General features: G+C 41.1%; 1 long non-coding RNA gene across 1 annotated transcript in view; it reads left to right on the plus strand.

The window, feature by feature from the left end:
- Positions 1 to 6657: 6657 nt before the first annotated feature.
- The window catches only part of LOC137211161 (uncharacterized), a 42526-nt gene continuing 23765 nt past the window's right edge, over positions 6658 to 25418 (plus strand). The window contains exon 1 of the long non-coding RNA XR_010936929.1: positions 6658 to 6771. This is a non-coding gene — a long non-coding RNA (uncharacterized lncRNA). The remainder of the gene's footprint in view (positions 6772 to 25418) is intronic.

Here is a 25418-nt window from a genome sequence, read left to right on the forward strand (position 1 = left end):
GAAGTGCTCAATGGATACTGGCAGAGACCTTTCCCTGCTGAGACTTTAGCTCGCGCTTTGTCGGTGTTCATGTCAACACGTTTTTTTCCAGTCTACACCGTGGCTCATAAAAGAATCCTTAACTGAAAACTATTTTTCCTTTTCCAAATCGTGGTTTCCGCGTCGAATATGTCCAAGCGTCTGCATGCCCGTCTACTCCATACACATAGTGCCCATATGCTAAGGGCCAGTTCATGCAACACAATACTGCAATTCAATTCTGACATTAATGACCCAGAGTTCGTGCACACTGCATAGGTCAAGGGCAGAGTTCCCAACCAGACTGTCCACTTCAGATGCCAGCTGCAAGTTCAGGAGTCCCTAGGACATCTAGACTTCTGGCCAATTGGCTGTAAGTTCAGGAGTTCCCAAGACCCCCTCAGATTTCATAATTTGCTACAATGACTCACAGAACTCTGGAAAGCTCTGTACTTGTGATTACAGTTTTATTATAAAGGTTACAAATCAGGACCAGCCAAAGGAACAGCACATAGGGCAAGGACTGGGACAGTCCTGAATACAGAGTTCCCCTGCCCTCTCCCTGTGAAATCAGGATGCACCACCCTCTTGACATATAAATGTATTCATACCAGAAGTTCGGCCAACTTCGACGTTCAGAGTTCTTATCGCAATGTCACCACACAGGCATGATTGATTGAATCATTAGCCACGTGACTGAACTCAATCGTCAGCATCCCTCTCCTCCTAGGAGGGACATCTAATATCACGTGGCTCACACTACCAGCCCACTAGTTACACAGCAGGTCTTTCATGCGTGGCTGGCCCGCATCCTGAAACTATCTAGGGACCCATCATGGGACCCACCATGAAAAACAAAAACACTCTTAGCACTGAGGAAATTTCAAGGGTTCAGAAGCTCCATCCTAGGAACCTGGTACAAAGACCAGACAGACCTCATATTATTCAACTTACATCTTCAGCCAGTTGTGAAGTCTATGCCAGAAGCCCGTGAGTTAGTCATGGCCCTTCCTCCTGGTGTTGCTGTTTATAATATGCAGTATCCATGGCTCCATTTGATGAAAGCTCTGCCTGTCTCTTATCGAGCTGTCTCTCTGAGTTGGAGATTACTATCGTTTGTACCTGTGTCTGCATGAAGGGTGTGACGCCGAGATAGCCCGCTACAGTTTTAGACTTTCTTTGTCTTTAATCACTGCTAGTGCTTATTGAGTGCTTGCTATTTCTCAGGCACTGTGCTCAGCTATGCACATGCATTTCACCCTCACAACAAATATTTAAGAGTATCTGCTGTTATTATCACCACTTTACACATGAAGAAGAGGGTGGCAAAGAGACATTTTGTCCAAAGTAATTTGCCCAAAGTTACAAAATGAGGAAGTGGCACAGCCAAGATTTATACCCAGGCCACCTCGTTTTCAAAGCCTGTGTCCTTACCCATTAGACTGCACCACGTGTAGCAGCAAGAACAACAGCTTTGCCCTGGAAAGTTCTGGAGAAACTCGGTTTATCATAAAAGCAATTTTTCTTTATTTGCAAAATGATGCAAAAGCATCTGTGGCTTATGTCATAGTACGACAAGGGTTCTCAAAAGAAAACATACTTAGGACTCAGGTTAAACAAAAAGACAATCCAAAAAAATTCAGTTTTCGAATATTTGTCATTCCCTGGATGCTTGTGAAAAAATCTTTATAGATTCCCTATCCCAACACACGCAGAGTCAAATTCTATATTGACACTGGGGAACCTTTTCACTCTTCTTTATTATGAAGTTATTCGGAGTTGGAGTATTAATGTTTTTACTTTCATCCCTAGTTTTACACCTTGACTATCCACTTTTGACTCAATGCAAGTTTAAGAAAATGAAGGAAAAGTTTAAATGAGGTAAAAATTCATTAACCGATATATATTTCCTTCACTGTACAAGGGGGGTGGTAATCCAAGTGAAGTGCTGTGAAGTTGACAAAATACTAACATATATTAAGTGCCTCTAGTGAGCCTAACAGGGTTCCAAGAGACAGACCTAGAATTTTATCATCAGTGGGGCGGGTACCACCAGGCTCGCTGGAAGGCTCATTTAATGTTCCTTCATTCCTGCTGCATTCTTTTCTTATTCTGAAAAAAAAATACTTGTTTTCTCTTGCAGACATGGATTGTTACTTTCATTTTTGGCAACCAGAAGGAGGGGAAGCATCAGACTGTGTAGTCAGAGAGGGAAGAGTTTTTTGTTTTTTGTTTGTTTTTTGCGGTACGCGGGCCTCTCACTGTCGTGGCCTCTCCCGTTGCGGAGCACAGGCTCCGGACGCACAGGCTCAGTGGCCATGGCTCACGCGGCATGTGGGATCCTCCCGGACCGGGGCACGAACCCGGGTCCCCTGCATCGGCAGGCGGACTCTCAACCACTGCGCCACCAGGGAAGCCCTGGATGAGTTTTTGATAGACACCTTCACAGAGAGCTGGCAGGGACACAACATCAAGAACAAAACTGCAAAGTACTGAGAGACTGTGATGTACTTTGTGTTTTATTTTATTATCACAACCCTGATACTACCTATTTTTCTTCTGTTATTTCTTTGTCCTAAAATTTATGTTTTTGGGAAATGAGGAAGTGCTCTTTATTCACTTATATACAGATATTTCATAAACCTCTTCTGTAATTATGAAAGAAGAGGTAGCAGACATTTAAATTAATGGGGTCACTGTTCTTTATTACTTTTCATTTCTCCCCAAACTCAAGAAGCTGACTTTAAATGGCCCTTCACCATAAATTTTTTTTAATTGAATAATTCACAGCCAGGACTTGTAGGCCTAGTGGCCCTGATTCTAACTGACCTGGTTTCTGTAAATTCTCTTTCAGAAATTCAGCCCTACAGATCCTCCCAGGTTTCTAGACAACAAGCAAAAACACTGTAGCTGTTGAAACTATGTGAAGGAGCCCACGACAAGGGCCTTTCATAGATTTTCCAGCTATGTTTCAGTTTAAAAAAAAAAAAAAGGCAACTCCTCCTCTGAACTACAGACATCGAGAGCCAGCTATTCACTTTTGTCTAAAATGTAAATCTTCTCTCGAATTGAATTGGTTTGGGCGCCGCTGGTTGAGAGGTGTGTTGCATGATTACCTGAACGATTTGCTTTAAGACAACTCGCGATGGAGCTGAGCTCTCTTCAGAGGAGAAGCTGGAATTTTCCTCCAGCACCCACGAGGCCTCCAGCTCTTGGCAACACTTTGTCCTTGGCCTCTGACTCACTTCTCCTCTTTCTAAAGCCATTCCATTTTCTAGGAGTGTTTCTGCTTCTTTCCCGCCCCCTTCCTAGGTGTCCACGGCTCGCTCTCTCCACCTCAGGAGCCCAACTCCCACCTGCATGGCTTCAGCCTTCTCGGCCCCCGCCTCAGGTTGGAGATCTCATCTAGAGTTTGAGCCCCTGTCCATCACTTATGACCTGTGTCAACCTGAACAAGTTACTTAACCCCCTCAGCCTCGACTTCTTCATCTGTAAAATGGGAATGATATTATTCCTCATATAGCATGGTTAATGAAGTGAGAGAACGCGTGTAAACTTCTTAGCACAGAGTCCGGCACACATTAAGGGCTGGTAGCTTTTGTAATGAGGATCATTTACTGTACCCAGCAAAGCAAGAGGCCTTTTTTTAGTGTATGGTGATGTCTGCTGGCCAGTGTCACGTGATGCCTAAAAGGACGGATTCAGTGGGTTCAGCTCCATCATCTGCAGGGCTTGAGGGCAAGAATACAACTTATGCCCACTCCCACTTTGTTCCCACTCTCAGCTCTGTCCCTCACTTCGAGGTACCTCACACAGGCATGTGTGTGATACCCGAGCCTGCATGCCTAAGCTGTGTCCAAACCTACGTCCCTCCTGTCCTGCAAATAAGCACTCCTTGGCCACCTTGCAGGCCTTAGGATGGAGGAGGGATGCTCTCCCTGCAGGCTGGCAGTGGCTGGAGCCCTTGGGTGGGGGATTCATGATGCTGGGTACCTGGAGTGTGGTGGAGGAGAGGAGGGTGGCCTGGGCTTGGTGTCTCACATTGTCCCCCATAGAGAGATGTGGCTGCAGGTTGGCCGGAGAAGGGCACTCCAGCAGAGGGACTCAGGGCCGCGCCCCTGGCTGTCTGGAGGGAAGCACGTCGTGGTAGAGAACCATGCTTTAGAGAGGGCTGTTTCTCTGCCTTCCACCTCTCTAGCCAGCTGGGGGCCCTTGTGTCCCGTACAGTTACAGGGTGACATGCCAGCAGTGTGGGCGGGAGCCCGGGAGCCCGCCCTTCCCACTAAAGCCCTGACAACTCCCAAAGGGCTCCCTTTTCATGAACACCAGATCCCCTTTGGACCAGCCCCAAGGAATGCGAGTTTCCTTCAATGCTCAGTTCTTGGGGGTTTTTTTGGCCGTGCTGCTTGGCAGGTAGGGATGTGGGATCTTAGTTCCCCTGGTCGAACCCGCGTCCCCTACAGTGGAAGCGTGGAGTGTTAACCACTGGACTGCCAGGGAAGTCCCAGTTCTTGCTATTGTGACGTCTGTGCTCCCCTTCCCAGAGCTCCCTGCTGAGCTGCAACACAAAGTTTCTACCCCTCCCCTTTCCTAAGTTTCTTTTGCTTGGCATTTGCTGGGTAGACACAGAAGAGGCACTGGGAAAAGCTCATCTTAAATACCAGGGAACTTAGAATCAGAATCTCAGGATACAGAAGGAGTGAAAGAGATCTGCTTGCTGGCTGTAAGTAACATCTGACTCTAGAAACCCCGGTGAGTGAGCCATGGAGGTCAGCACACCCCACTGCCTGCAGAATCGAGGTTACGGTCCCTCTGCGCCTTTAGAATATATGGGTACGTCTACGTTAGCAGCTTTCCTTTTATTACTGAGCGTCTCGGCATCCACACGTTGTGCGTATGACTGCAAGGGATTTGAGGATTTATTTTTTAGAAATAATTTGGCCAGAAAAAGTTATAAATTATAATTCAATAACAAATGCACCCTAAAGATAGAGCACATGTGGTGGATAGTAAAACCTCCCCAGAAAAGGAAGTCGATGACTTTAATTATGAATTGTCAGAGTGACATTTGGGACCTAAGCAGAAGTACCATCCCTGGAGTGCAAACCATTGAGCTCTAGAAGTGGAGGCCTGGCTTCCTTCCCTTCTGAGCAGGAATGCTTTGCTCTGGTCACCTCAAGGGTCCACTTCTCTGCCTGGGGCCCAGCTCTCACTAAGCAGCTGATTAGTTCAGAAGTGGGTTGGTCTGGTGAAACACCCTTGTGTATGAAGCTCTATACAAGGGAAGGAGCTTCTTTAAGGTTGTTTTGTTTTGTTTTGTTTTGTTCTGAAGAAAGCACCATATCTGACTGATATTCCAACTAATGGGCTACAGAACATGGGTTAATAGGGGTTCCATCTAAACAGGGATCTATAATTGAAAAGCTTGGGAAATGTTGAATTAAAAACAAATCTATCTGCTCTGGGCATATACCTAAAAGGACTGAAAGCAAAGTCTTAAAGAGATATTTGTGCACCCATGTTCATAGCAGCTTTTTTCGTAATAGCTAAAACATGGAAGCAACACATGTGTCCATTGACTGATGAATGGATAAAATAAAATGTGGGCTATATGTACAATGGAATATTATTCAGCCACGAAAAGGAAGTTCTTACACGTGTTCTATAGATGAACCTCAAGGACATTGTGCTAAGTGAAATAATCCAGTCCAGTTATATGAGGTACCTAGGGTGGTCAAAATTATAAAGACAAAGTAGAATGGTGGTTGCCAGGGGCTGATGGAGGGGGAAATGGGGAGTTATTGTTTAATAGGTATAGAGTTTCAGTTTTCCAAGATGAAAAGAGTTATGGGGATTGAGGGTGGTGAAGGCTGCACAGCAATGTGAATGTATTTAATACCATTGAACTGTACATGGTTAAAATGGTAAAGTTTATGCTGTGTGTATTTTAACACAATTTTACTTTAACACGAAAAAGAAAGGAAAACAAATCTAAGAATATTTGTTTTAACTGCAGGATATCTCAGAAGCTTTATTACGTCCAAGTGCAATATTATTTAAAATGAGAGGGTATAAAACACATTTTCCCAAAATAGATTATACTTTAGAAACTGTTAATACAGACCACTTTTTATTCCTTGATCTTTTCCTGTCCCTTTTCCAGATACATCTTTTGAATGTCTAAGTTAGGAATGTTATTTCCTTTAAAACATGATAACTCAAAATGTTCCTTGGGGGTGGGCGAGATTGACTCATGACTATCGGGGCCTAATGTGACCCACTACTTGGCCATCTCAGGAGGAAAACAGTGAAACATTGTGCAGTGTTTCTCAGGGAAAATCAGATGTAGGGGAGCAATTTCTGTGTGGGATATTCACTGGCACCTGTGAATTTAGGTACCACGTAGCTGCACCGTTCAGGCAGGCGCCAGCCAGAGTTCAGTCTCCAGTCCTCACAATAAGCTTGTTCCTAGCTATACGTCCTCAGGTCCCATATCCCCTCTCCTAAGAGACCCACCCCTACATGGAATGACTCTTATTAAGGAGGAACAAATTTGGGGAAAATGGCAGTAAGTTAAGCATTTAGGAAAACACTCATTCTCCCAGAATGATTTTATTATTTACCTCTGTCTTTTCCTTTTTTTATTTAGTTCCATAGATCCACCTATAGCCCAAGAAGCATCGATTACTCTCCTTGTGACACTTGAAGCTGCTGACCTTTGTCTAATTCAACAGACTTCCTGCCTTAAGAGAGGTAAGAGGGTCTGATTCAGGGGAGGGCAGGGGCCGAGAAATAAGCCTTCTACTTAAACTAAGATGCTGGGAGTGTCTGTGTGTGTGCTCTTAATTTCAAAACACAGAGTCTACTTCTGGGCAAATATCTAGCTATAAGGAATCTATCTTATCATGAATTCTATAAACATGGTGATAATATTCTCCAAATCTCAAACTGGGACATATCATCTGGCTAAAGGATTTTTTCTTTTTTGATTTGTGGAGTCATTTAATCTTTATGAGCTATACATTAATCCCATTTAGTTAGTCAGTAATGGAAATGTTTTACTGGAGAAACTAGAAATTTACAAAAATCATAACTGTACCAGGAAAGCTGGCACAGGCAGTCAATATACATGATGCCACAAAGCGTTTAGATTGCAGGCTCATCCCGAAGACAGCTTTTGGTATATTTATTATTCTTAAACACCTGATCCTTTGTAATTCTCTTGTGAATCCAGACCTATTACACTCTGCCAGTTATTTTTTAAAAAGCTTTTATCACTCAATTTACATCAGTGAGTGAAGCTGCAAGATAGGTTTTTTTCTCCTTCAAAACTGTAGCTTTCCCCCTCTGAGACATTGCACACAACCCTCTACAGCATGAATATGTCTCAGAGTCATGGGACTCCTTGCTGACCCAAGCCTTCCAAAATTCATGTGTGATGCAGGAGTGGAGAAAGAATTCAAATCTGAAAGCCAAATCTCTGAGTTTCCTGTGTTATTTGATAAAATATTAAATTAGCATTGTCCCTGTCAAGTTCTGGTTTATTTTTAGGCAATCATGTGAGCATAAATGCCTACCACCTGTCCAGGAGAAGTGGGAGAGTGTACACTATGTAATCCTCCCAGTCAAGTCCCCATAGCTGAGTGTACACTATGTAATCCTCCCAGTCAAGTCCCCATATCTGAGTCAGAGTTGGCTTGCAGTGGGAAAACAACAGGGCAGTTGAACCTGGTTAAACATGAGAACATTGGCAATGCAGATTTGCAGGTCACCCCACTTTACACCTTCCCTGTCACCTTATGCAGGGTAAAACCTGGGCCATAAATCCTTAAAAAAATTCACCATCTCAAGAAATTTTCGTTTTTCCTTGCTTTTAAAATGACTGTTAACTCACTTCCTTGAGCCTTTTAATTTTCACTTCATTAAGGAAAAATACCTAATTTAACAACTTGGGAACTTTGAGTTTCTACTAAACCTCTTCCTCAATCCATAACAAAATTGTTTATCAGACAATTTCAACAGGACCAAAGTTTATCCAAAAAGTTCTCTTACAAAGAGAGAGCAAGGCTTTGATTTCTTATTGAGTAGAGTGCTGGTAAATGTTTAACAACATAGTAGTTGCCAATTTCCATGGTGTAAATACTGCCCCCATTGGCTGGCTTAGTTAGCAGTGTGTCACCAGGGAGTGCAGAGTTGGGTAGAGATGAGAAAGCCAGTAGGAGCTGATTTCAGCACATCCCTGAGTTTATCCCCCTAGTCTACTTGTTCCCAAATTTTGGGGTGAATCACTATCACTTTTATTAAAAGTACAGAGGTTGATGCAGATTTCTGGTGCCGAGGCCAGAGCATCTGTATATTTAACAAGTTTCCCAGGTGATCCCGATACTGCAGTCTGAGCTCTCGTTCTTATGTTCATTCCTATATAAGGCTAGTCTTGTATTATGTAGTATTGCCATTCCTGATCAAGAACTCTACATTTTCATGAAATACATTTTCATAGCACACAATTCACTAAGATATTATTAAAAGAGACTAAATTCACTAAGCTGTAATGAAAATAGATTCTAGTGTTCAGAATGAATAATGATCATCCTATTCACTTTGATATAATAGACTATATTCAGCTCATTACTTTTCATTATCTGGGTTGTAAAATATGCTATGGAAAGCCAAATTCCATATATTTTAGAAATTAGATGAAATCTTTATGGAGCACATTAATATGCTTATCCTCGAGTCGTGAGAAATATTTGCATCAGACATTTTCTTTGTAAAAGTGATTTACGTGACAGCTACCTTTGCTCGCCATCAGTTTTCTTCCAACAGGATTATGCCAAGTGCGTAGTGAATATAATGTTTTGTTTATGACAAAAAATTCAGATAAATATACCAACTTCCTCTGAAAATGTTTGCGTGATTTTCAAAAAGGCTTTGTGGGGTAATTTTATTCCTTTCAGGAATGAATGAGTGCATTTCATTGGAGATGATTTCACTGCTTTAGAGCTAATGTTTTTCCAAAGACTGCATTCACTCCACAGATATCTACCAAGCCGTATTCTTTAAAGGAGTTTACAATCAAATTGGGGTTAAGAATTCCTTCTATTAACAATTACAGAAACATACAGGAGGTATTTGAAAACCGAGGCTGGTACCGATCGCTGCGTGTACGTTCCAGGTTGTTTGTTGGGAGAGACAGACATGCAAATAATCACCTTTGAGGGTGACAAATGCTGGGAGACAGTGACTAAGGTTTCCCTGATGAGTCAGGACAGCTTCACAAAGAGGGTGACATGTGATCTGCAGGATAATTCGGAGTAAGGAAAGTGGAAGCAGAGAGGGCATTTCAGGCTTCGGAGGAATGAGACCCAGGCACCTGGCTCAAGAAAAGAGACTTTCAAATTGTTCATTTGAGTAATAAGTACTCTCCTACTCTGGACACAGAACTGTGCTTGACACTTGGGGGAAGGAGAGTAAAGAAGTGGTATGGCCCCTACCCTCAAGGTGTTCATGTGCCACTTGGATGCCTAAGACTTGAAAATATTAGGGAAGGAAGGGGAAACGACACAAGCAAATGCCATGGGGTGCATCACAGATATTAAGTGATGGGGGGTTACTGTAAAAGGGTAAGAGAGATGTGGGCTGACAGTGTTCAGGGCAGTCTTTCTGGGTTAAAGGTATTCGGACAAGAGAAGCAGCATTTAAACAAACAACACAAAGCAAACAAGCAAACTGGTGAGAGAACAGGTTGCATGGGTGACAGGAAGAAAATTAGTGTGACCAGAATAGGGAATCCTGGTGAGAAGGGTGGAGGGTAGGAGGAGGGTGTGGCGGAAAGCATGTAATTCAGAGTCCTGACTTAGCTTGAGACTGGTCAAGGATTTGGGGGAAAATGGAAAAAAAAAAAGGCTTTATTTTTTTCAGAGTCTCAGCGTCTTTAACGATAGAATGGGTCTAGTAAAACCTACCTCACAGGCTTGGGAGGATCAAATGAGGCAATTTATGTGAAAACATTTTGTAAACCGCTATGTACTATAACTATGGGGGTGATTAGCAATGGATGGGATTCTTGAACGCTGGTTCCTTTCTAAGAAGCCACAGCCCGTGCCTGGGTATTTCAGCTTTCACGAATGGCATTTTTCAGCGTGAAGGTACACATTGTGTGCCACATTTAGATCTTCCCTCCGGGAGCCAACCTCAGAACCAAAACATTTCTAGTTGAAGAGCCTATATATTTTTTTAAAAAAGCAAAAGGTGGTTTCCAGTTTATTTTATTATATCTTAAATGATAAACTCAACAATTTTTATGGTTTAAATGTTTAAATAATAATATTAAATTACAAATGGTTAACATTTTAGTGATTTTAGTGTGCATGAGTTTTCTTAATCTTTCTTTCTTAAGATTACTAAAGAAAAAAAATGGAAGAACTTGTTTTATTTAAACTGAAAAGTGTTCATTGCTGATCTGATTAACGGATGTTCTTTTGGGAAGCATTCTTTGGAAATGAAAACAATGCTTCTGACCTTAAAATGTCCATGGATGACCTGAGATGGCCTGATTTTTCTCAAGTGAAACACTAGGGGTTAAAATAACTGAGCGTGATTCTAGGCCTAATGTACCCCAAGGATTTTACTGGCCATTCTCCCGTCCAGCTACTCAGCCATGCCCACTAAAGTGACATAAATACAATAAACGCTATTTGAAAAATTCATTCTTTTATGTATCAGAGAGTGATATTTTAAGAAGAAAAGTACATTTTACAAATACAGTTTCCTATAAATTTGCACAAAAGGAGAATTTCCAGAATAGGTTTCAGTTATTTTTCTCATTTGGAGAATGATACTCTTTTTCACATAAAACTTCAGATCGTCCCTCCCATCACCCTTCTTAAAGTTTTCACAGTTTGTGAGAAAACACCAAAAGTAAAACTGTTACCTGGTTCCACAGAGTTTCTGCCTCAGCTAAGCTCTGGGGCATGTGTGTCTACTGTGAGTCTAACATCTGTTCAGCCCATGGACTGATCTTCACTTTTCTGATTTAGTTTCACTGCATTTCTTGGAAGAACCACCCACTTGGATCTGCTCAATGATATATTACTGAATTCCTCACCATCACGGGTTTTTTCCTCTCCCAATACATCTGGAATAAAAATGGATTTGAAAATTAAGTACAAATTACATTTCCACATTCAAGGAAGGAAAAAAGATAGTAGATGGCTACCACTTTTCATTTCAAATTGCTCAAAATACTTCTCAAATATGGCTAAAATCCTTCATATTTTCAGGTACACTGTACTTATTTCCTTGGGAAGAGGAAAACACCTTTCTTTTGCTCATTTTATAAGCGTAACGAAAACACGGTAGCTCAGCTATCTGGTAAATTCTAGAAAATAAAAATAAGGGTATTGAGAATGCCAACCTCTTTGGTTGTTAGAACGGACAGGTTGTGTTTCAATGCTGCCAAAACCTTTGTAGAAAATTGGCAAATTAATGTAAACCAGCGTCATGCAACCCTAAATCCCCCAGTTCTTTGGTTGAATCCGATTCTTGTTGCTTTGGTGGTAGATTTTAGTGAAATTATTTTATGTATATAAAATAGGGCATGGTAGATTAATGATGGCCGTAAATTCTCCATGAGTCCTCCCAGTAAAGTCTGGCCTTAGAGGAGTGACACTCTGTGACTCCCCAGGCTGGGTCATAAGAAGTCTTGCTGTTTCGGCTTTTGTCTCTGGAACATACTCTCTGTAGCCCTGAGCTGCCCTCTAAGAAGTCCACCCACACTGGGACTGCCAGGGTAGATAGGCCACATGTAAGTTTTCCAGTAGGCAGTCCGACCTGAGCCCAGCCTTTTTAGCTACCCTACCAAGTCACGTGGGAGTGAAGCTATCTGAAACCTCCAGACCAGCCCATCCAGTCAATCCCGTGTGGAACAATGGAATCACTCAGCTAAGCTCTGCCTGACTCTCTTAACCACAAAACTGTGATGTAATAAAATGCTTGTTGTCTTAAGCCCAATAGATTATTTTTTTTTAATAAATTTATTTATTTATTCGCTACGTTGGGTCTTCATTGCTGCACACGGGCTTTCTCTAGTTGCGGTGAGCTGGGGCTACTCTTCGTTGCTGTGCATGGTCTTCTCATTGCAGTGGCTTCTCTTGTGGGACACTGGCTGTAGGTGCACCAGCTTCAGTAGTTGTGGCACGCGGGCTCAGTAGTTGTGGCGCACGGGCTTAGTTGCTCCGCGGCATGTGGGATCTTCCTGGACCAGGGCTCGAACACGTGTCCACTGCATTGGCAGGAGGATTCTCAACCACTGCGCCACCAGGGAAGCCCCCAATAAATTCTTGAACACACAGAAAGGTGCATTCTTTGACATAGTTGGATTCTTTTTTTTAAAAATTTATTTATTTTTAAAATTTTATATTTATTTATTGGCTGCGTTGGGTCTTCGTTGCTGCACACGGGCTTTCTCTAGTTGCGGTGAGCAGGGGCTACTCTTCATTGCTGTGGTTGGTCTTCTCATTGCGGTGGCTTCTCTTGTTGCAGAGCACAGGCTTTAGGCACACAGGCTTCAGTAGTTGTGGCTCTTGGGCTGTAGAGCGCAGGCTCAGTAGTTGTGGTGTATGGGCTTAGTGGCTCCGTGGCATGTGAGATCTTCCCGGACCCGGGATCGGACCCGTGTCTCCTGCATTGGCAGGTGGATTCTTAACCACTGCGCCACCAGGGAAGTCCGAGATAGTTGGATTCTTATCCATTGGCTTCTTTACCTTGCCCCATGGTTATTATAAATGGCATCTCTTTATAATTCTCACAATAATCTTGCACCATGTGTGTTATTACCCTTGTATTACAGATGAGAAAATATGAACCAAGCGAACAAGTAACTTGATTAATATGCAAAAGCATGATAGACCAAGGATTGAAACCCAAGCCTCTCTAGCTTCAGAGTCCTAGCTATTATCGGAGTGAGAATCTTAATTATCGCTGATGCAGTCCCATAGCCAATTTCTTCTGGCTATTTCAGGCTCTAACTCCATGAGTCTCAATCAGGGGTCAGCACACTTTTTCTGAAAAGGACCAGACAGTAAATATCTCAGGCTTTGGTCATATGGTCTCTAAAGCAACTACTCCACTTGGCTGTTACAGTGTGAAAGCCACCACGGGCAACATGTAAGCAACTGATGGTGGCTATGTTCCAGAAGAACTTTATTTACAAAGTCAGGCTGTGGGCTAGACATGGCTCCCAAGACACACATTGCCGATCCCTTATCTACACGTCTGAGATGATTGTGTTTGAATCTTCTTTGAGCTTTTGGAAAAGAACCTCAACTTTTAAATGAAGTGTTGACGGCACTTTCTTACTATCCAGTTTTAAACCAAAGTTGAAGTTTTTACTAAGTGTCAACTGTAAACAGAATATATGTAAGTCAGTGGAAAGTGTAAGTCAATGTAGAAGGTGCCCCCAAAAATGTACATTTGGAAGCATTGTTTTTAGAGCTTTTTTTTTTTCTCTACCAAATTAAAAATCCTGGAAAAGGGTGGATTATACATAAAGATAAACTAGAATGTGTGGAACGTTCTCCATATTTGCATTACATATCAGAATATCTTTAGTCAATTGTTGCTTTCTTTAATCCTTTGGAGCTACGGAGATGTTCCTGATAGTGATTACAAAGTATTTCCTGAAGCATTTTGCGCACTATTTATAGAATCCATTCCCCCATACTGCAGCCTGACAAGACCTCCTGGCCCCTGGGGCTGAGTTGCTGGCTGTTTGACAGCTGCACATCCATGTTATGTGCTAAGTCAGCACAGAATATTCCCAGCTAAGGGAAATGGAAACTACGTGGGTGATCATGGGTAGCGAGAGCCATTGGTCGTAGCTGGGAACTTCACTTGAAATTGGAAGAGTTGGTTCTTTACCAGTGAGTACTAAGGTCTTGAAAGTCAGAGAGGGTCAAGATTTTAATTTCTGAAAGACTTCTCTACAATAACCTTTTAGTGTTAGTTGAGCCACCTCAAGTTATTTTAAACCGTGCTTCTCATTAATTTTTTTGTCTTTCTTGTTATCTTGGACCCATTAGTCTATTAAGTTTTAAGTGGCTTGAGTGCAGGAAATAAGGATTTTTTTCTTCGTTATATTATCGTTCCTATTGCTTGACATATAATTGTGTTCAGTTCATTGTTGAAAAAATGAATCATAAATCATTCCCATACTTCTTGGTCCAGAAATTGCAATGTCTGGCTTGACCCTCTTTCTTCAAGTTTTTTATATCAAATATATATACACATATATGCATATGAAGACTTCTTATATGCAGTCTTTAGCTATCCAAGAATGCTATGAACAGAATAGACAATCTTATCATCAGTGGCTCCTGTTGCTATAATAACATTTCTTTTGTAAACAATTTGATTTTGTAAATTCTCTGCCCATAGAATTTCCAATCACCTTGAATTTATTTATTCATTTAGAAGAGGTGATGTATACACATGGTGCACAGTTTTAAAAGGTATGAAGTAATATGCAGTAGTGAGAAGCTGTTTTCCTCCCATTTTGTCCCACAGTCCTTGGTTTCTCATTGCTTTATCCAGAGTTTTGAGCGTCCTTCTACAGACCTATACCGTATATTTTATCCCCCCTTTAATTTACATACACAGAAGCATACTGTATGTACTTTTCTACATCTTGCTTTTTTCACTTGTTACTGTATTTTAGAAATGACCCCATTTTAGTCCATATAGAGATGGCTTTTAAAAACATCTGCTAGTATTTTATTGTGTGGGTGGACTGTAGTTGACTTAACAAATATTTATTAACGTACATTATGTTGTTTTTAAACATTTTGCTCTTGCAAGCAGTTGCTGTAATAAATACTCTTCTGCATATGTCTTTGTGAACATGTGAGACACTATATATAGGATAACTTCCAAGCAATAGAACTGCTGAGTCAAAGCAATATGCGTTTTGCACTTTATTGGATATTTTCAAGTTGACCTCCATAAAGCTGTAACAATATACACTCAGAGCAGCAATGCATTCGTTCTGTTTCACATTTCCTCCACATGCAATGTCTCATCAAACTTTGATTTTGGTTACTTTGATATGCGAAAAATGTTCTCTTCTTAGAAGGATTTAAGTTGAAGCTTTCTTAGTTTGCTGAAGACTGGTCAAGATTTTTGCACAATTTTCTATGTAATTATTGACTTTTTCTTCCTGGTTTATAGTTCTGAGGACATTAAGGAAATTAGACTTTTGTTAGACATATGTATTGAAAGTTTTTTCTCAACTTTTGTCTTTTCTTTTTTAATATAGTCAGAGTTGTCAACCTTTGGGGACTTAGGAGGTATTATATAACATTGTTAATAATATATAAAAATTCACCCATGTTTTCTTATAGTACTTTTATAATTTTTCTTTTTCTTTTTAAATTTTAATGCTAGATTCACCTGGAAATTTTAGAGTAAAAAAATGGACTTCTTTTTTCCAGAATGCTATGAAGAAGTTTAATTGGATATTGTGAGCTCCCCCCTCTTCACCGAACACCCATCAAAAAACAATCACAAAACACAAGTATGAGGGGACCCTTGATATCGATGAAATACAAATAGTTGATAACTTGCCTGATACGGTTAAAATGTTATGTGTCCGCTTGGCTGGGCCACAGTCCCCAAATACTTGGCCAAAAGGAATTTTGCTAACTGATTTGCACATCTGAACTGCAATGTTGGTTCTTCCCTGGGTCTCAAGCCTGTTGGCACACCCTGCAGATTTGGGACTTGCTGGCTTCCATAATCATATGTGTGAATTCGAAAATTCGCATATAACTTATAGTCAGCCCTCTGTATACGGAGTTCCAGCATATCCACGGTACCCTCGGGTTCAACCAACAAATGATGGGGTAGTACTGTAGTATTTACTATTGAAAAAAATTCACATGTAGGTGGACCTGTGTAATTCAATCCGTGTTGTTCAAGGGATATATATATCATAGTTCTTAACGTATAAAGGGCCTCAATAATGTTATTCCACCCCCAAACTTCCTACTTTCTTTTTAAGACACAGCTCAAATGTGACCTTTTATATTGTATCAGTCTATCCATTGAGCCTGCTAGAAGTAGATATAAGCTTAGATTACAGATAGGCTCAGAATTACTGGAGAACTTTTGCAAAGATATACAGGACTGTGAATAGAAGCCAACATCACCCAAGGTTTCATTTCTTCCCTAAATGGAATGTATATAGGAGCTTCACAGTAAACTGGAAAAACAGCTTTGCCTTTTTTAGATGACAACCAGAACTTTAAGAAAGTACTTTATCTTGGTTCATCTAAAAGAAAGGCTTTCATGTCATTGGCTTGCTGCCTCTCTATACAGGTGTGGGACAACTATATTGTGGAGGTTTCAGGGGAGGGTGGTAGGCAGAATAATGGTCCCCCTAAGATGTCCATGCCCTAATCCCTGGAAATTTCATATACATTACCCCACAGGGCAAAAGGGACTTTGCAAATGAGATGAAGTTTACAGATCTTAAAATATATTATCCTAGATTATCAGGTGGGCCCAATGTAATCACGTGGGCTTTTAAAAGTGGAAGAGGGAGGCAGTAGTGGCAAAGATGCACCAGAGGAAGAGGAAGGAGAAAAGATGCGGAAGCAGGGGAAGGACTTGACCTGTGTTTGCTGGCGGCTTTGACCATGGAGGAAAGGGACCATGAAGTTGGGAAATTAGGCGGTCGTACTCGCCAGGGTTGCTCCAGCCCACAGCCAGTTAAGAAACAGGGACTTGGCATGTGGCCCTGCTGACATCTTAATTTCAGTGCAGTGAGATTCATGCAGGAAGCCCTCTGAGTCCCACTGCTCTGGGACTTCTGCCTACCGAAACTGTGAGATAATAAATGGCTGTTGTCTTAAGCTGTGGTAAGTTATTATGGCAGCAAGAGAAGATGAGTACAGAGTACAGGGACTCAGAGGTGGTTCACCTGGTGCCCGACTGGCATACGGATGCTTCAGCTCGTGGCACAGGCACCTGGTACAATTAGCTGTTGATGGGCTATCAGGGTTTGTTTCAACTGCAAGGTAGGGATCAGAAATCAAAGCAGCATATGCCCGAACTCCCAAAAAAGGGTGGGTTGGGGCCACTTTCATGAAAAGGCAGCAGTACAAATGCAGCCTTACGGTACTTCACTAACAAAGACTCCTTGACCCGGTGCAGTTGGGAGGTCTCTCTCATCCTCTTACGCTCTGTTCTGCAGCCGTTCAGTCATGGAGCAACCAAACCACATATTGAGAGCTGACAAGCGTTGTCACATGGACACTTGTACATATCGTGTTGTATCTATAAGTATTTATTTTCACGCCCATTTCCAGCTCCAGCTCACACCACATTGCTGGCACAGAGTGGGCCTTTATAACTGGCAATAGACAAACGGATTTCAATAATTAATTCATCCTACTTAATAACTGGGAGTGAATGTAATTATTTCGATCCAAAGTAAAATAATCTCATGTCTTTCTTCCCTGAAGTATTGTACAGTGATAGACTTTTCACTGTGGCCTCTCATCCTAGAATACAGCAGCTAATCACAGGCTTCTTGGTGAAAGAAATACATTCAGATTATTAGACTCATATAATCATTGTTTTGAACATCCTTTGATTTTCATTTGTCTTATCTTTTTATTATTATAACCTCAGTTCTTTAATCCTGTTTGGGCAGTTCAATATAAAATAGACAGAGAAGCCTGTCACTTTCCTGGTTTACTAATATCACAGGCCTAAGGATGAAATTTAAAACTCTTATGTTCACATTCCAGCTGTTCTGTTCTGGCAACAGATTTCTTTTTAATTGTACATTCCTGGAGGAAACTGTCAGCTACAGTTGCCTGTCTCGCATGGCGTACACGTGTTGCTGTTTTAAATCTAACAACTTCGTCTCTTCTAGACAATGCCCTGTTATCCTGACCTGGTTCAATCAGGCTTGTGAGTGAAAAGCAAATCATCGGAAAAGCAGTGCTAGTTCTTTAGTTCTTGCATTGTCAGCTCTAAATATTTGATAATTTCTGCAGTAAAACACTTCAATCTTCCTTTGACTTTCTCATTCTTACCACATTCAGTAGCCGCAGACATCTTGACCAAGTTGTCATACGCCTCTTTGAAGTTAGAAGTGTGGAAATAAAGACCAACCAAATGAGAAAAGCAAAGCTTATTTATTCAGAGCTTGCTACAAAGGAGTCAGCCGTCATTACTTGCATTTGGCAGGTACTCAAAAGCAGGCAGAGGAGTGGAAAAGCTTTACTGTGGACTGAAAGGAAGGTTCAGGTATGTCCTGAGTGGGCGCTGTTGTCATGGGGAAGCCGTAGGCGGGTTAACAGAAGCAGGACATTCTATGTGATTGCATATTGGCTTTCTCTAGTTGGTCTGAAGTTGGAAGTGGGAACAAAAGTTAGAAAAACTCAATTACTAATTAGGTCTTGGCCCTTTGGGGTTGAATGTTACAGAAGTTATTGTTCAGCTTCCTGGATTGTTACTGGTGATGGCAGTCGGGCCTCCTGTAAGTCTTACGCCTAGCAGGCTGGCTTCCTGGGCTGTTGATTGTAGATAAGGGGGCTGGTTTCTGGGGCAGGTTCTGGGGCAGAGTTCTTTTTTTACATATGACCCAGCCATAGTCCATTTGCACATTCGGTTTCTCAAATGTAACTCTGTGCTTTTGCGAATATGGTCCTGGTGCTACATTCTACACTGAGCGTAAGTCCAAAGCTTACCTCCAAAGAATATTCCTTTGTTAAAGTTTTGGACACATGGCTTAAGAAAAGATGTGGCGCTTGAGATATATATTAAAACCAAATTGTACATAAGCCTAAATTTGGGTGGATAATCACCCCTGATCCAAAGAGTTCCTTTATTAGGGGAGAGATTTAAAGTTTATAATTTTTGGGTAATTTTCTCTCTGAGACATTTAGATGGGCATCTGAAGAAGCACAAGACAATCTCTCTTCAGGACTCTGAACATCAGTGGGCATTGAGGTCCTCTGAACATTTACACTTGCAATTTTTAGCCCTTATAAATCGTTTTCATGAATGTAGAGGGAGACGAAATACAGTAATGGAAACAGGTTTATCATAAAACAAAGGTTGTTTCTATTCTTACAAAAGGCATTGTAATTTGATCTTCATTCCACTGTGTGCTAACTGTTTCCTCCTCATCAGATACTAGGTCAAGCCTGGACCACTAGTTCCATAACTATTAAGTACCTATTATCTTAATCCAGGCAAGAACTCGGGGAAAGATGAAAAAAAAAAGATCATGTAGAAAAGCATTTGAGGTCCTCTGATGAAGGATAAGCTACAAACCATTATTTCCCACCTAAGTCTTTCCAGCCCCTTTGCTTCAATGTAAACTCAGATTATTTTTTCCATTTGACAAAACGGTGCAATGAAGGATTAGTCAGGCAATGACAGGAGGATGGAGTCTCCAAATGGACTTCAAGGAGTATTCTAATAGATTCAATTGACTGTACTCACAGAGCTTTGAAAACTGCCGCATCCCTGCGCAATTCACCAGTGGAACCTCTATTTTACAATATCACATAGCTTGCCCTGAAAAACACCTTCCTGTGTTCTCAAAGTCTGCAAAGTTTCCCTCACTTATTCTTTTTCAAAAAGCCAGTTCTTCTGCCTGTAAGTTTAGTGGATCACTCTGCATCGTTTTCATCCATTATAGAAGAGCTTTCAGAGGCAATTTGGGAGAACAAGATCGCTTTGGAATTGGATTTTCGGGGAATATTTTCATATCACGGCTACCAGTTTTTTCCCTATGGAGTGATACAGAGCACTTTGAAAATCTTTCATAAGTGCAAACCCCATTCAAAGTTTTTTTCTATTTCAAATCATTTAAGGTGGAAGGACCTATTATATACATGAACTAAGGAACGTGTGATTAAACATCATCATTTCTCAATCCTTTTGAGTTTCTGGGCGGCATGCCTCCATGATTTGTGAAGTTAGGCCAGAACAATTCTGCCTCAATAAAGCAATACTTTTATCCAACACTTACTGTCTCTGTGACCACCCTTCCCTCCCCCCACGCAAGGAAATCTTAATCATAATAAGAATGAGTTTGGGAGGGGAACTACTCCTTAGCAAATGAATGTGATTTATTCCAGAGAGCCCTAGCACACCTTGTACTGTAAGTAACCACACAGGGCATCTGGATGAATGTGGAGTTAGTCATCTTTCTGCAAGCCATGCAGAGCAAAGGCTCTCGTTCTGTCTGGAAGAAAACAGAATAGAAAGTTCTCAACCAGATGCTGTGTTGGTGACAATTTGTGAAGTGCAAAGTTTTCCCACAACACAATTTCTCACCATTGGTTCACCATTTAAAACTGGGGCGTTTGGGACTAGCCTGGTGGTGCAGTGGTTAAGAATCCGCCTGCCAATGCAGGGGACACGGGTTCGAGCCCTGGTCCGGGAAGATCCCACATGCCGCAGAGCAACTAGGCCCGTGCGCCACAACTACTGAAGCCCATGTGCCTGGAGCCCGTGCTCCACCACAAGAGAAGCCACGGCAATGAGAAGCACACACACCGCAGCAAAGAGTAACCTCCGCTCGTGGCAACAAGAGAAAGCCCATGTGCAGCAGTGAAGACCCAATGCAGCCAAAAATAATAATAATAATAAATTAATTAATTGAAAACAAAACAAAACCAAAAACTGGGGCATTTGAAAGACTTCTGGAGTAATTAAAGGTACGTTTCTCACCAACATGACTGGTAATTATTCAGAGTCAAACATCTGATAAAAAGAATCAGTGAGTTTGGAAAGGCAATTCTAATTATATTCTGCAGCCAAACTGTCTGTCTCTATACTGGTACTTAGTGATTTTTTGTTTGTTTTTTTGTTTTGTTTTAGTTCTTATTTCATCCTAGATTGTATTTCATTTAGTTACAGGATTGTCCTTCTCATTTGATATTTTTATTGAGGCAAAAGAACTTTTTAGGTGTTATATTATGGGATATATCTCTGTATCTGGACTTCATGCTGAACTTCTCCAAAGCTATCTCTCTCTTTTTTTTTTGCGGTACACGGGCCTCTCACTGCTGTGGCCTCTCCCTTTGCGGAGCACAGGCTCCGGAGGCGCAGGCTCAGCGGCCATGGCTCACGGGGCCAAGCCGCTCCGTGGCATGTGGGATCTTCCTGGACCGGGGCACGAACCTGTGTCCCCTGCATTGGCAGGCGGACTCTCAACAACTGCGCCACCAGGGAAGCCCACCCAAGCTATCTCTTGATGGGGGAAATTTATTATTTACAACTGTCCCCAAAAATGAACCAAAACTTAGTAAACATGTTTCACAAATTGGCTCAGAATTGAAGAAAGACCATCTAAATGTCCACAGCATATAGCTGAGAACACTTGCCCATGGTGTGACACAGGAACACAGGAAATGCCTGCCCCCTGGTTATCTTTGGATCAGTTTAGACGTACTTCCTTCTGATTATGCAGGAAACTGTCTATACTTATATTCTGCTTGCAGATTCAAGATAAGATATAAATTTTATAAGATATAAAATATAAATTTAAGATATAAATTTGGCAAGAAGAACAATGCAAAGTTTTCTTGGGAAAAGATTGTGTTAAAAGCATTCACACCACTGAAATAGTCTAATTACTATGATCCATCAACAGGTGACCCAAATAATGGCACTCCCATTTTAGGCTTCTGATACATTGAAGAGCCCAAAGTCAACTGAACTGAGCCATTACACCATTTTACTTAATATCTTTTATTGATTTATTAATTCATTCATCTATTCATTCATTCATTCAGTAAATATTTATTAATGGCAGAGTATGACATGCTAGACCCTTTACATACATTATATCTAATCCTGAAGAATGTGTGTTATTATGCCCATTTTACAAATAAGGAAAGACCCTCAGAGAGATTAACTTTCCCAAAGGCACATAATTAAGCAAGTGATAGACCCATTGTTTGGAATGAAGATTGGCTTTCAAACTCTGAGATTTTTCCCATGACATCACTCTACTTAGTTATCAATATACTTCGTGCTCATAGAAAACATTTTCCCAAATCATGTTCCCTGAAACATGAATGCTATGAAATGTTAGGAGCCATTATTTAAAAAAAAAGGGGTTCCATGGTCAAACACGTTTGTGATCATTGCTAGATACTCTTGTGCTCAGTTTTCTACTCTCCCCTTCCTTGTAAGAGAATCTTGCATCCCTGCCAATCACCGTGTGAGGCACAGTGCCTTCTGTCGGAGAGATAGATGTCCCTTGCCCTACAGCCTTTGGGCTCAGCGTGTGGCATGTTTTGGCCAATGGAATATGAACTTCCAAGCAGAAGTTCTAAGATGCCTTGGAAGTTTCCACCAGCCTTCTTGCTGTCATATCTCCTACAAGAATAGCATGTTCTAGGTCAGGGCTGTTCTTTCAGCCTGAGTCCTGGAATGAGTAGCCATGTGGATCAGAGCCATGATGACCTGCAAATAGTGACATGTATCATAAAAAATAGATCTTTGTTGTATGTAAACTGCTGAAATTCAAGGGTTGTTTGTTACCGCAGCAACATCGACTAATGTAAAAATACCGTACAGGATATCCCCTTCGCAGATATTTAAAAAGAATTTGAGTATATTTTAGGTTCTTAGAAGTCCTACAGTAAAGAAAACATTGAGAAAACCTAGTGGATTAAACACACATATACTTATATCTGCTCTGTCATTAACTGCTGATAAAATGTCAGTTAGAGGGATTTTTAAAAAAGAAGCCACAAGGACAAAGAAAACAGGAAATAGGAAAGAAGTAAAGAGCAAACAAGAGACGGCATCAAAATACTGGAAGCTGTAAAGTAGAATGTGTATTAGTTGGGAACACACACAGTTTAGCACAACAACACGAAGTTTCGAAGTTCAGGGAACAAAAAGTTCCTAAAAGCTTCTAGAGATGTGAAAAATAATAAAAATCGGGTCTCATGTAAAGGGTATTGGGTATGAGGAAAAATAAGATGAGATATGCCTTTTTTTTTTTTTTTTTTTGCCTATTTTTGTTTAAGCCTGTAGAAGCACCTGATTTTTAAACATTGTGTTTTTGTTACTTGATAACAAGTGAAACTTCAATTTAAAAATAAAAAATTCCAACTAAGTGCGCTCACTTGTTTGACCACAGATCCAGTTTCATGTTCTTGAAGAACAAATGGTCTATGGATCTGGCTTTGAGAATAATCGCTCTGAGAGGTGGAAAAAACAAAAAAAAAGGAAAATTTTGCAAAGGAGTAAACATAACTATGTTCTCGAGTCTTTTGCGAACGCACCAATAGTGCCAAATGGAAAAGGAGGTCATAATGAGTTCAAGTGCACTGTCTGTGAAGCGCTTACACAGTCCCTACCCTTTGCACTGCTTGCAGTCAGGTCAGCAACTTTCTGTGGATTTCACAGGCAGGGGGCGGGGAAGCGGGGGAGCGAGCAGGTCTTTGTGAAATTTGATCTCATCCTAGCATATCAACAACTGGTCTTTGACGATGACATTCCAGATCCTCAAACCATCATCATTTATCAAGGAGATTGCCAAGATACATTCCTTCACTTTGGAATTTCTCTCGTCTTTGGAGTTCTCCATTGATTTGTGAAGACTCTTGTTTCTAAAATTTCTGAGGAGATATCCCATTTGAGTGGGTGTTATGAAATTACTGGGGGTGAGATAAACTTGATATTCCAAATATATCTAACCAATGCCATTCTCTCTTTGATCTATAACACTTTTATGATAATAGCCTAGTAGACTTTCGGAAAGTTCCATTGCACTGCTGCCTCATTCTGAACTTGTTCTCAACTTTGATCTAAAGAGTTTTAAAAACGCTTTTCACACATACTCCTGTTAAGCCCGGTCTCATCAATTTTATATTTGGATTCAAGTTCCTGACCTTACATCTATCCACCCTAAATACAAAGTGTGGCCTAAGGGATCCTTTTTGGACCATATTCTGTCATTCAACACATATTTCACCTCTCACAGCTTCATGTCACCACCAATTTTATAAGCATCCTATTGCTTAAAATCATGAGCCAGATGAGGCCAAGGAAATCAATCGGTACGTTTAGCAACAACTTGTGTTTTGTTTTTGACCACACCATGGGGTATGTGGGATCTTAGTGCCCCAACCAGGGATCGAACCTGCGTCCCCTACATTGGAAGCGTGGAGTCTTAACCACTGGAACACCAGGGAAGTCCCTAGCAACCACTGATAAATCAGTTTTGAATATACTCAGTTATAAACTTACCCAGCCCCAATTTCCCCAGCATGTCCACTGGATGTCATGTCAAATGGCTTGCTGAATTCCAGAATCATCACATGTTTCACTTTCTGTTGTGCCGGTCTAGTAATCCTTTCAGAGAAAGAAAATGTAATAATTTTATACAACATTTTAAATTAACACATGCTGGCTTGGCGATCACCATTTCTTCTTCTGAAGATTGCCTCACAGATCATTATTTCTAAGACATTAATTTTACAATTTTCCTCAAGATTGCTATTAAGAGCAAAATAATCTACTTTCTTCTTTGGGAAAATTAAAACCGTATGTGGTCATGTGCTTTGAGCATTTCTTCTCTTCCCCATAGTTCTCCAAAAAACACTGATGATGTTTCATGCATCTTTTAAAAAGTGATCTCAGTACTCCAAGGACCAAGGCGATGCCATCAATCCTATCCCTTTCGCTACAGTCAGGGACAAATTTTGTCCTGCCTTTTCTAGCTGGATGACTCCTGTTGAACGAATAACACTTTCAGGCACACATAAATCATGACTTAGTTTTCCCTCTGAAAAGCTCTCCTGAATAACAAAGGGCAGTCTTAATTTAGAAAGATCTCTTTTCTTTTCTGAGGGCCATACCATCAATTCGTGATGTCTTCTAAACACTTAGAGATCTCTTACGAATAAACATAAATCACTGTATTTTCTGGGAGGGAGGAATGTTAATATCCACTTTCCATGTAAATACAATCCTAAGGGCATCGATGGCACGCCTGGAAAGAAAGTGTTGTTTAATTTGTTGTTGGCAGTACGAAGTGGCCTCCTGGCAGGCCTTGGGTTCCTAGTTCAGATGGAATAATTGAGCCTAGTCCTTGCTTTGAAGGGATCGCCTGGCGTCAGGCTGGCTGCATTCTGCATTTTCATTTGAAAGTGAGACTTGCTTAACCCTTTCCACCTTGTCAGTCACTGAGTCCCGTGTTGTCTTACCTCAAATTAGAAGAGTAGGCAGAGAATCACAAGACCTCCATTGGTTCGGTGTTCAGTTTTGACAAGATCCCAGTAGCAGGCTGATAGCTGTTCAAAAGGGGTGGACTTAGCTGTTCTATCAGAGAGGCAACAAGTCCAGAAGACTAA

Source organism: Pseudorca crassidens, chromosome 18, assembly GCF_039906515.1.
Source record: "Pseudorca crassidens isolate mPseCra1 chromosome 18, mPseCra1.hap1, whole genome shotgun sequence".
Taxonomy (NCBI): Eukaryota; Metazoa; Chordata; class Mammalia; order Artiodactyla; family Delphinidae; genus Pseudorca; species Pseudorca crassidens.